The sequence below is a fragment of the Octodon degus genome, unplaced genomic scaffold (genome assembly GCF_000260255.1).
Source record: "Octodon degus isolate 3935 unplaced genomic scaffold, OctDeg1.0 scaffold00083, whole genome shotgun sequence".
Taxonomy (NCBI): Eukaryota; Metazoa; Chordata; class Mammalia; order Rodentia; family Octodontidae; genus Octodon; species Octodon degus.
The window spans coordinates 5,345,935-5,356,488 of record NW_004524659.1 but is presented as its reverse complement, the minus strand read 5'-3'; the positions used below and the strand labels follow the sequence as shown (position 1 = coordinate 5,356,488).

General features: G+C 38.9%; 1 pseudogene; it reads left to right on the top strand.

Moving 5' to 3' along the window:
* Positions 1 to 3,286, top strand: part of LOC101582330 — a 30,554-nt pseudogene extending 27,268 nt beyond the window's left edge.
* Positions 3,287 to 10,554: the final 7,268 nt, after the last annotated feature.

Sequence of the window (10,554 nt, the reverse complement as noted above, 5' to 3'; positions counted from 1 at the left end):
TTTTTTTATTTCCAATCTGTGTTCCTCTATACCTTTCTGCAGCTGTTTCTTTATTTCAGAAGCTTTTGATTAATTGCTTTCAGCTGTGTGATTCCCAATTTGTTCTGTGTTAGTGTCCTCTGCACTTGTTATGGTTGGGCTTGGGTTCTGAGGTCACATTTTGTTCCTTCTCATCATTTTGTGTAACACTGTCTTGTGACTTTTGTTGTAGATGTTTGTTTCAGTTATTACTTTAGCACATACTGAAGTTCAGGTGCAGATCTACAAAGTTTGGATTTATCCAGCTGTGCCTGGCTTTGGTCTGGCTGCTGTGCTCAGCTCCTTCCTGCTGCTGCCCTTGGGGGTGAACCTGTTTTGCCCCTCTGGCAAGATGTTCTGGTCCTGGACTAGCTGGGTGGTTCTATCCTCTACACTCTCTGTAGGGATTGCAGCTGCAGGGTTTCACCCGAGGCTATATGCCAGGCCAGAGCTGAGCCTGGAGGGGACAAGGTGGAGTAGGGGAGAGAGTCAGCTCTCCCTCACACTCACCAGGCCTGGCCTAGGACTGGATCTGGTGGTTCCCGGAACGTGGCAGAAATTCCTACTCTGTGTGTGGGTTGTGTGGGGGTACTACGGATTGATGGGGGGCGTCCCAAGGGGATCGGAGAGGGTTTCCCCCGTGCTGTGCCTGGTCTGGAACCAGTAGTAGGTCCCGCCAGTGCAGGGTAGCCAGAAGCTCTCCCACACCTTCACTGGGCCTGGGGTAGACTGGGTCTGGGGGTTCCTGAAACGTGGCAGAAATTTCTACTCAGTGTGTGGGTTGGGGAGGTGCTATGGAGTGGTGGGGGATGTCCCAAGGGGGTGGAAGAGGGTCTCACCCTCGCTGAGCCTGGCCTGTGACCATCAGTAGGTCCCACCGGCGCAGGGTAGCCAGAATCCCTCCCACACATTCACCAGGCCTGGGCTAGGACTGGGTCTGGGGCGAAACATCTTGATATTTGTTGATTTTGATTTAATTATTTTCTAATTAAGATACTTTTTTCTATTAGTAAGTCTTTTCATATATCATTTAACTTTTTGTTTCTACATTATAGTTTTTTATAGCTTAGTTATTGTGTACAGTAATTTTTCTATATAAGGATGACACCAAACATGTACATGCCTGTAATCTTGGCACTCTGGGGCGGTTGAGGCAGAAAGAGTACAAATTCAAGGGCAACTTGGGCAGTTTAGTAACTTAGTAAGACTCTTGAAAAATTAAAAAATATAGTTCAGTGCAAAAGTCTTGGGTTCATTCCTGCAGATCTCCAGTAGTTGGGGGAGAAAGCCATAAGTATACAAATGTATTTCAGATGAAAATAAGATATTTCACTTTCAAAGGCTGGCCAAATAGCTCAGCAGATTGAAGTGCATGCAAGCAGGCATAGGGCTAGGGGTTCAATCCCCAGGGCTCTGTGCTGGCCCTACCTCCGGGGTGCACTGAGACCACAATTGAGACTGGGCATGGTGGGGCACACCTGTAATCCTAGCTCTTGTGAGGGTGTAAACAGGCAGATCACTACAAGTCCAATCTAGTTAGTGAGACCCTGAACACTCCGTAGACCCTTCCTTAAAATACAAAAAAATAAGATATTTCACTTTCAAAAATAAAAAGCTTGTACCTGTGGTATATGTGATAGAGGCTTTGTGACTGTGAAATGTGCAGATGAGGAAATGAAAGTTCTTTTTATTTTAATGAAAAGAAAAATAATAAAAACAATGGATTTAAAATTTCAGAACAAAACTGTAGGAGAGCAACAATGTTCAGTACTTTGGGCATTGTTTTTTAAATTTTTATATTTTAAAAAGAGTACAAAATAGTATTAAAATAAAAACTACAAATGATACATAATTTCACTAAATAAAATAATATGAATTTCACAGTATTTGTTGTGTTGAATACCGTTGTCTTCAAATTAGTTGTTTATATTACTAGATATATACATGCAACACTGGAATAAGAAAGAAGGAAAGAAAGAAATATATAAGAAATTATGAAGAGAAAAAGGAGACAAAACATGCTGTCCAGGCTTTTTACCTGTGGGACCCAGGTGACCTGTGAGCCTGTCATGTCTTCAAGACATTCTTGCAAAAACACAAATAATGACATCAGTTACTTTCACTAAATGTGTCTACATGCAGTTGGCACAACAGAGGTTTGTGCCAGGCTGACGGGGTGGATACCAGCTGCCACTTCCATCTCATCCTCAGTACTGAGCCCATGAACTGGGCGTGAAGCCGGCTCATGGATTCGAGATTTTATGCTCCAAATGTAGCCCACCTTTTGGAAACCAAGAAGTCCCTTGTGACCAACTCATGACTCTGGGCTAGCTTCCTTGAGAGTCTGCAAAAGAATGATTATTTTAAGGGACTCATAAAGGGTTCTGTTCAATACCAGGAAAGGCTAGAAATGACAAAGAACTACTTCCAGCTCGTAGTAAACTGGCCAGAAAGTTCACTTGCACTGGGCCCTGATAAAGAAATCTTGACCATATTACAGAGAGTACCATTTGATGTAGACGAGCTTAAGAAAGAAGAAGCTAGCCTTCCTCCAGAGGATTAGGACCAGTGGTTAGAGCTTTCATCAGATCAGCTGGATCAGTTCCTGCAGGAGGCTGTTGGCACAAAAGAGTCATAACCCATTTCCAAGAAGGAGGAGGAGCAGAACTATGACTTAAATCAAGTTACAGAGAGCATGAAAGCTTTTATATCCTAAGTCTCAACCCACAAGGGAGCAGAGCTGCCTCGAGAATCTTCTGAGGCTCCAATCACTTTTGATACAGATGCTTTTCTTTATTATTTTGATAAAATTTTAGGGCTGAAGACCCAGGCATCAGACTCTGATGATCTGGATGAGGAAGACTTTGAAAATTTAGTCAGTGATGATGACGTGGACCTCAAGACTCAGGAACCTGGTGAAGAAGCTTCTCTGAAAGGAGCTCTTGACAGCCTCAGGTCATACATGGCCCGGATGGACCAGGAACTGGCACATACCATCATGGGCAGAAGTTTTACCACTAGCAAGAGAGTGAATAAGAAGCCTTCATCTCAGACTACCAATAACAATTCAGATGAGGAAGGTTCTGGTGCCAGAGATTCCCTTCTGGCCCCAGTGGATGTAGGCCTGAACCTGGTTTCAAATATATTGAAATCATACAGCTCTCCAGCTGGACTGGCAGGGCCCACCTCAAATCTCTTACAGAGCATGGGAGTGCAGCTGCTGGACAACAGTGATCACAGAGCCTCAAGCAAGCCGGTGAAAGATTAGCTAATATACCTAGCTATGGTTTCCTCTTTAAATAAACAATGAGTCTGAGTGGAAAAAAAAGGAGACAAAACAAATTAAGCACCAAATGCTCTTTTCCACAGATCAGCAGAAATCCACAGTACAGTTGTCCAAACCATCCTGCTTAAATACATAGAAAAATCTCTTTCCCCCACTCCCTCGCCTGTCCTCCTCAACTCAGTAATTCCTTCCTTTTGAACAGGTTCATTCTCTATTCTCAGTATCTCTTGTACCCTTCAGATTTTATTTTTTCTTTCAGGTTCTCACACTAAGGAGACAACAGGATGTTTGCACATGTTGCACATTGTTAAAGGAATGAAAGTTTTAATGGCTTGAAACAAAGTTAGTTTGGCCTGGCTGTTTCCCCAACATTGACTGTGGAGCTTCACTAAAGCAGATCATGGAGAGCTGGATTGTTCCCTCCTGTCGGGTACTGGTTACTTGGTTTTCCTATCACCACAGAGGCCAGTCTACATGCCCTTACTGTGCTCAGGGTCCATTCCTATTTGCCTCCTGCACCCAACTGAACTGGAGACCACAGCGCTTCTCTGCAGGAAACTCATCAAATACTTAGATCAAAGAGGCTTTCAAAAATCATAAAATCACACCCTTCTTTTCTCCCAATATTTGGTTACACCAGAGACCATTAGTCTCAGCTATTATTGTAACAGACAAATGACCTCCTGGATATTTTCACAGGTGAGAGACAAATGCATCCGATGCCAGGACCACGGATCCCTCCAGTGACGCATAGGCAGTAGAGAAGGCTGATTGTTGGAGGATTTGTGACTTCTACCTTCTCTGGGCTTAAGTGAAGTTCATAATAATGAAAAACCAAAGCACAGAACTTTGGGGCTCAGTGATTCCCCAAAGTGGTTCTGAAACTACTGTGGCATTCACTGAAATCTTCGTCAGCTAATCAGTTATGACCAACATTATGCTTCTTTTAGAAGTTCAGATTTATATATTTTTCTGGTTGGAACCATGGTAGGTGCTGATGAGGAGGAAAAGAAGGTTCCTGCTGTGCCAGAAACTCTTAAGAAAAAGTGAAGACATTTTGCAGAGCTGAAGGTATAGCATGTGAGAAGCAAAGTTTGCCCAAAAATACTATTTGAAAGGCAAGGAGGAAGCTCATGTGTGAAGAAGTAGGTATTATTAACGAGTGTGGACAGATGCACAGAACTGAGATTCCAATTGTTCAGATGGCGAGAAAAGCCGTCAACTTCTAGGTCCCTGCAGAACCCAAACACATTTGTCATCCAATCAGGGGTATCAATGGTGTGAACCATAGGTTCACAAGGTGTTGCAGCTTCTTTACCTTTGCCAAATCTTCAATATTACCTCTGTTAAGCTCATCAAGGCTTCAGTGAACTTGCTGAGAATTGTAGAACCAAGTATTGAATTGGGGTACCCAAACCTGGAGTCAGTAAATGAACTAATATACAAGTGTGGCTATGGCAAAGTCAATAAGAAGTGAATTGCCTTGACAGATACTTCATTGATTGCTGCATCTTTTGGTAAATATGGCATTATCTGCATGGAGGGTCTGATTCATGAGATCTATACTGTTGACAAGCACTTCAAAGAAGCTAGTAGCTTCCTGTGACCATTCAAGTTATCATCTCCTTGAGGTGGAATGAATGAAAAGACTGCCCATTTTGTGGAAGGTGGAGATACTGGAAATAGGGAAGACCAGATCAACCAGCTTATTAGAAGGATGAGCTAAGGTATCTACCATGGTGCTTTTATGATTTGACCACATAAAAAGTGTCCACTTCCAAAAAATAAAAAATAAGATTTATTGAGGCATAAAATAAAATGGGTACATTCTTGGTAGCTGGTTCCATGTGTTTTAACAAATACATATATTTTTGTGAAACCATCATTCCAATTAAAGTATTGATTATTTCAATGAGTGAGCACAGCCTTTTATGTTTTTGTTTGCAGAACCAGGGACTGAACTTAGGCCCCTGTGCTTGCCAGGCAAGTGCTTATTCCATTGAGCCATCTCCTCAGCCCCCCAGTATTGATTATTTCAGCTGCATGTGGTGGCACCAGCCTGTAATCTCAGTTACCCAGGAGCGTGAGGCAGGAGGATCACAAGTTTGAGCTCAGCATGGGTAATTTAGCAACTCAGCAAGAGCCTCTCTCAAAAGAAAAAGTAAAACAAAGGGCTGGGGATGGAGTTCAGTGTGAAAAGCCTTGGTTTAATGCCCAGTGGCTCCCCCCACACATCAAATTGTTTTCATCACAACAAATGTCTCTGATATCCAGTAAATATTTACCAGCAGGCTTCTGGGGAAAATGTTACATATTTAACATTTGTATATTTAGCATATCCTAAGGACTTCTTATATCAAAATAGTAAAACATTTACTGATATAAGTAATTACATTACACAATTTGTAAATAATATTAAAACATGACATTCTTTTTTTTTTTTTTTTTTTTTTTTTTTTTTGTACTGGGGATCAAACTCAGGACCTTATTCTTACTGGGCAGGTGCTTATGCTGCTGAGCTATCTCCCTGGTCCATATGGCATTCTTCATCGTAAGTTCTATATAGCTATTGATTTTTGCCATGGTCTTGCACCTATAGGCAACCAATGGTTGCAATTAACTACTGGAGTTCTGACATAACACGTTGACTACTGTTTTCATTTATGGAGTAAAAAACAACAACAACAACAAAACATTAGGACATTTGCAACATTGCTTCCTCACCAACGACATTAACAACCTCTTTGCTCAATCAGAAAGTGGTTCTTGAATATCCCAAGACTATTTTATCCATTTTTATCCACTTTTTTTAACTATTCACAATTTAACAGTGAGTAACATAAAAATTATTCACGTTTGTGTTTAACGGGCATGATAAGCAATGTTTTCACTACTTGTCTAGGTCTGGACAATAAAAGGTAATGAGTCGAGGCCTGATTTATAGTATTTGCCAATTTCTACTACTCCTACACTGCACAATTTCAAGATGCAATGCAATTCAACCTCACATGGAGTTGGGAAGAGAGTGTACAATGAATAGCATGTCCACCATATAGACACAGTGACTGTAAAGAACTTCCAGAGCATACGTAGTAGTAAAGGACAGTGAAATGACTGGGAAGGAACATTGGAGATTTTGTTATGTTTTTTTTAATACTGTTTACTATAAATTTAATTTCTAATAATGGTTGTGTTCAATAACTGGCTTGCCAAACTCCTGAGATCTCACCTGATCCAGTAGGTGCTGGTTCCAGGGCTCACTTCATAGACCCCTTTTAGTGCACTCCTCCTCTGGCCTTCTCGCCTAGCTCCAGGCAACCATTGGTCTGATTTGGTTACTATTGATTTTAGTACCATCAATTCTTGAACTTCACATAAATAGAATCATAGAGTAGGAATTCTTTGATCATGGAATTATTTTGCTTTGCATGATGTTAATCAGTAGCTGTTTATTTTTTTTGCTATAAAGAATTCCATTGTACAGATATACAAAGCACATTTATCCATTCATCTGTTTATGGACATATGGATTATTTCCAGACTTGACAATTTCAGGTAAAGGTGTAATGTACCAACTGTGACAAGTCTTTGTGTGGGTATATTTTTTATTACTCTTTGCTAAATACCCAGGAATAAAACTGTAGGTCATTTTATAAGTACATTTTTAATTTTCTAAGAAACCACTAACTTATCTTACCAAAGATTATAGGTCCCATCAGCAGTTTAAAAGCTCTAATTGGTTGATATCCTCATCAATACTTTGAATTTTCCACCTTTAAAAAACTCTAACTAGGTATGTATCTCATTGTGCATTTGTATAAAGTTTTTTTTACATTAGATTTATATACATTTTAGATATAAATAACAATGCCATTCATCATAGAGCCTAATGATTAATAATAATGTTGAACACCTTTCATATGCTTGTGAGCCACTTGTGAATTTTCTTCTATAAAGTGTCTGTCCAACTCTCCAGTACATTTTTCAAAAGGGGATTCTAGAAACCACACAAATACCAACTGATGGATGGATAAACAAAATATGGAATATCCATCCAATGGAATAGTATCTAGGAGTAAAAGGGACGCAATATTACGACACACTCCAAAGTGGATGAAGTGTGCAAATATTTTGTTAAGTGAAAGAACATAGATATGAATTATTGAAACTGTCCTACTAATCAGTTTTGAAACTGTCTCATTGCTATTTTTTCTGAATAAAATTAATAATAAAAAAAGAAAGGTCTTGTCCTTATGATTCCATTGATGGGAAAGGTTCAAGATAGGCAGGTATTTAGATACAGGAAATATATTCATGATTGCCTAGGAGCGCCTGTGGGAGGGGAAGGCCATGCCATGTTTCTTTTGGGTAACGAGAAAGCTCCAACATTTATTGGGAGGATAGATGCATAACTTTTGAGCATTTTAAGTGGTGAATTGTATAGCATGTGAATTACATTTACACACGCTATAAAGCTGTTAAAAACGTGAGCAATCTTTTTTTTGAAATTTTTATAGATTTTTAATGTTCTCATTAGTCTGTACAAGACTTTTGAAGTAGTTGTTTTGATTGCTATTTTGAATAGTCTAACACAGTTATTAGACAATGGCAGAATAACTTTCATAATCAGACATGATGAATACTTTCTTATTCACAATCATTAAAAAATGAAGGCAATACAATCTTAACACTAAATTATTCATTACAGACTTAGAAGATTACCTGTAAAGCTCTAGTAAAGACATCCAAGTAAAGAGTGCCAAGGCCATACTGAAAATATGAGCTGACAGATAAACGCTCATTCTACAGTCCAGTAGTCCATCATAGTGGGTTTTCTGTAGGACTGGCAATGTCAGAAGTGCTAGTTAATGTGTTCTACAGGAGCACCTCAGCTTCTTCTTGTAATGTAGGATGAGAAGTTTTTTAAAATTAATTTTATTGAGGAACAAATAGCAATGAGACAGTTTCAAAACTGATTGGTAGGATGGTTTCAATGATTAATACATTGCATATTGTTGTCTTCATAGTGATTATTCATGGTACAAGATGAAGACATGATATCCTGTCCAAACACTATTAGAACAAATTTTTCTGTTCATTGAATTAAGATAAAGTAGCTGTATATCTATCCTAACTATTTTGTATGTACAGACACAAAATGGTTCTTCATTTGTAAACCTTTTTTTGTTTAGTTTTGTCAGAGATGGGTATTCCATTGCCATTTAAATATTGTAGGTGCATGAATTCAGCAAAATAATCAGCAGAAAAGTATAAAAATGAGGTATAAAAAGTAAAGCCATACTAATATGCTGAGCTGTAAAAGACTCGTCTTTTTATTATTGATCTGTAGAAATTCTTTAAATGTTCTGAATTTTTTATTTTATATATATATATATTTAAATTTATTTATTTATTGTGTGTGTGTGTGTGTGTGTGTGTGTGTGTGTGTGTGTGGCCAGCTCAGCCCACCAGGGGGCGGGGCTGGCTGGCATGTGGTGCTGGGGATTGAACCGCGGTCTCTGTGCTTTTGCTTAGCTTAGCTTGTTCTAAGTAGGTGCTTTAGACCACTGAGCCATCTCACCAGCTCCCTGATTTTATATTTTTTGAAAAAGATAAGCGTTTAATTTTGATGAAGTCAAGTTTGTCAATTTAAAAAATATTTAGTTCTGGGGCCTGGGAGATGGCTTAGTGAATAAGTGCTTCCCTGGCAAGCGCAAGGGCCTGAGTTCAATCCCCGGTTCTGCAAAATAAATAAATAAATAAATAAATAAATAAATAAATAAATAAAATAAAATAAAATCAGTGCTTTTTAAATGTTTAATAAATCTTCCTCACCTGCCCCAAGGTTACAAAGATTCTACTTGCATGTTCATCTAGGAATTTTATGTTTCAGCTCTGACATTTAGGTCTTTGCATTTCAAGTTAAGTTTTGTGTACGTACAGTGTGAGGTAAGAATTGAGATACATTTTCCTGCATACAGAGATTCAGTTCTAGCATCATTTGTTGAAAAGATTATTTATTCTTTCTTTGTATTATCTTTGTACTTTTGTCTGTCTGTCTGTCTGTCTGTCTGTCTATCTATCTGTCTGGTACAGGGTCTTGCTACACAACTTGGATTTATAGTGATCCTCCTGTCTCAGCCTCCCCAGTGCTGGGATTACAGACATACACCATCACACCTGGTTTTGTGGCCAGCATGGTACGCCTGGGATTCTGGATTGGGCAGGGCATGTGGTACTGGGAATCGAACTTGGGACCTTGTGCTTGCCAGGCAAGTTCTTAGATTGTTGAGATATCTTCCCAGCCCCCTATCTTTGTGCTTTTGTAGAAAAATTAATGACTCATCTATGAAGCTGTCTATTCCTGGGTTTCTATCATGTTCTATTTCTACACCAGCCTTAATGCCAGCACTACAGCTCACAGTAAATCTCCAGATTAAGACCATTAGTCTTCTAGATTTGTTTTCTTTACAAATTATTTTGACTATTCTAAGTCTTTTGAATTTCCTAATAAACTTTAGAATCAGCTTGACAACTTCTATGGAAATGCTGGATGGTACTTTAACTCAATTTGTATTGAGTATGTAAATCTACCTGGGCAGAATGGACATTACAACGGTGGTGGAGATTTTAGTCTACTGACATTGTATATTTCTCCATATACAATATTTAGAATTTCTGTATTTTTTCTCAGTAAAATTGTAGTTTTCAGGATAGATGTCTGTTGCTCATTTAATTAATACTTCATGCTTTTTGAAAATCTGATTTCTGTTGACATAGGTTCATTTTGATATTTTAAATGCTGTTCAAATTTTTTTTTGGCTATAATTACTTGTTCCTAGTTGCTAGAATAGGACATTGGTGGACAGAAGGCAGTAACATTCGTCTTAGTACAGTATCATTAACACAGTATCTTAGCTTATGGCAATAACATTTATAAAATATTCTGCTAAGATTTTCATGACCTTAAGAATTTTGTTTAAAAGACTTCTTTCTAAAGAGCTGACTTTCCAGCGAAATTGTTCTCCTCCCTTTTCAGTCCACTCCACTCTTTATTGAAAGAAATCTTTGTTGTTTTGGGTCTTTGCACCGAGCTCTCTCTCTCTCTCTCTCTCTCTCTCTCTCTCTCTCTCTCTCTCTCTCTCTGTCCTTTCAGGGGAGTAGCAACCTTTTTTTTTTTTAATCTAGGACCAATTATAGTTTTGACTCTCTCTTTCTCCCCCTCTCCCCCCCTCCTCCCTCTCTCTCCT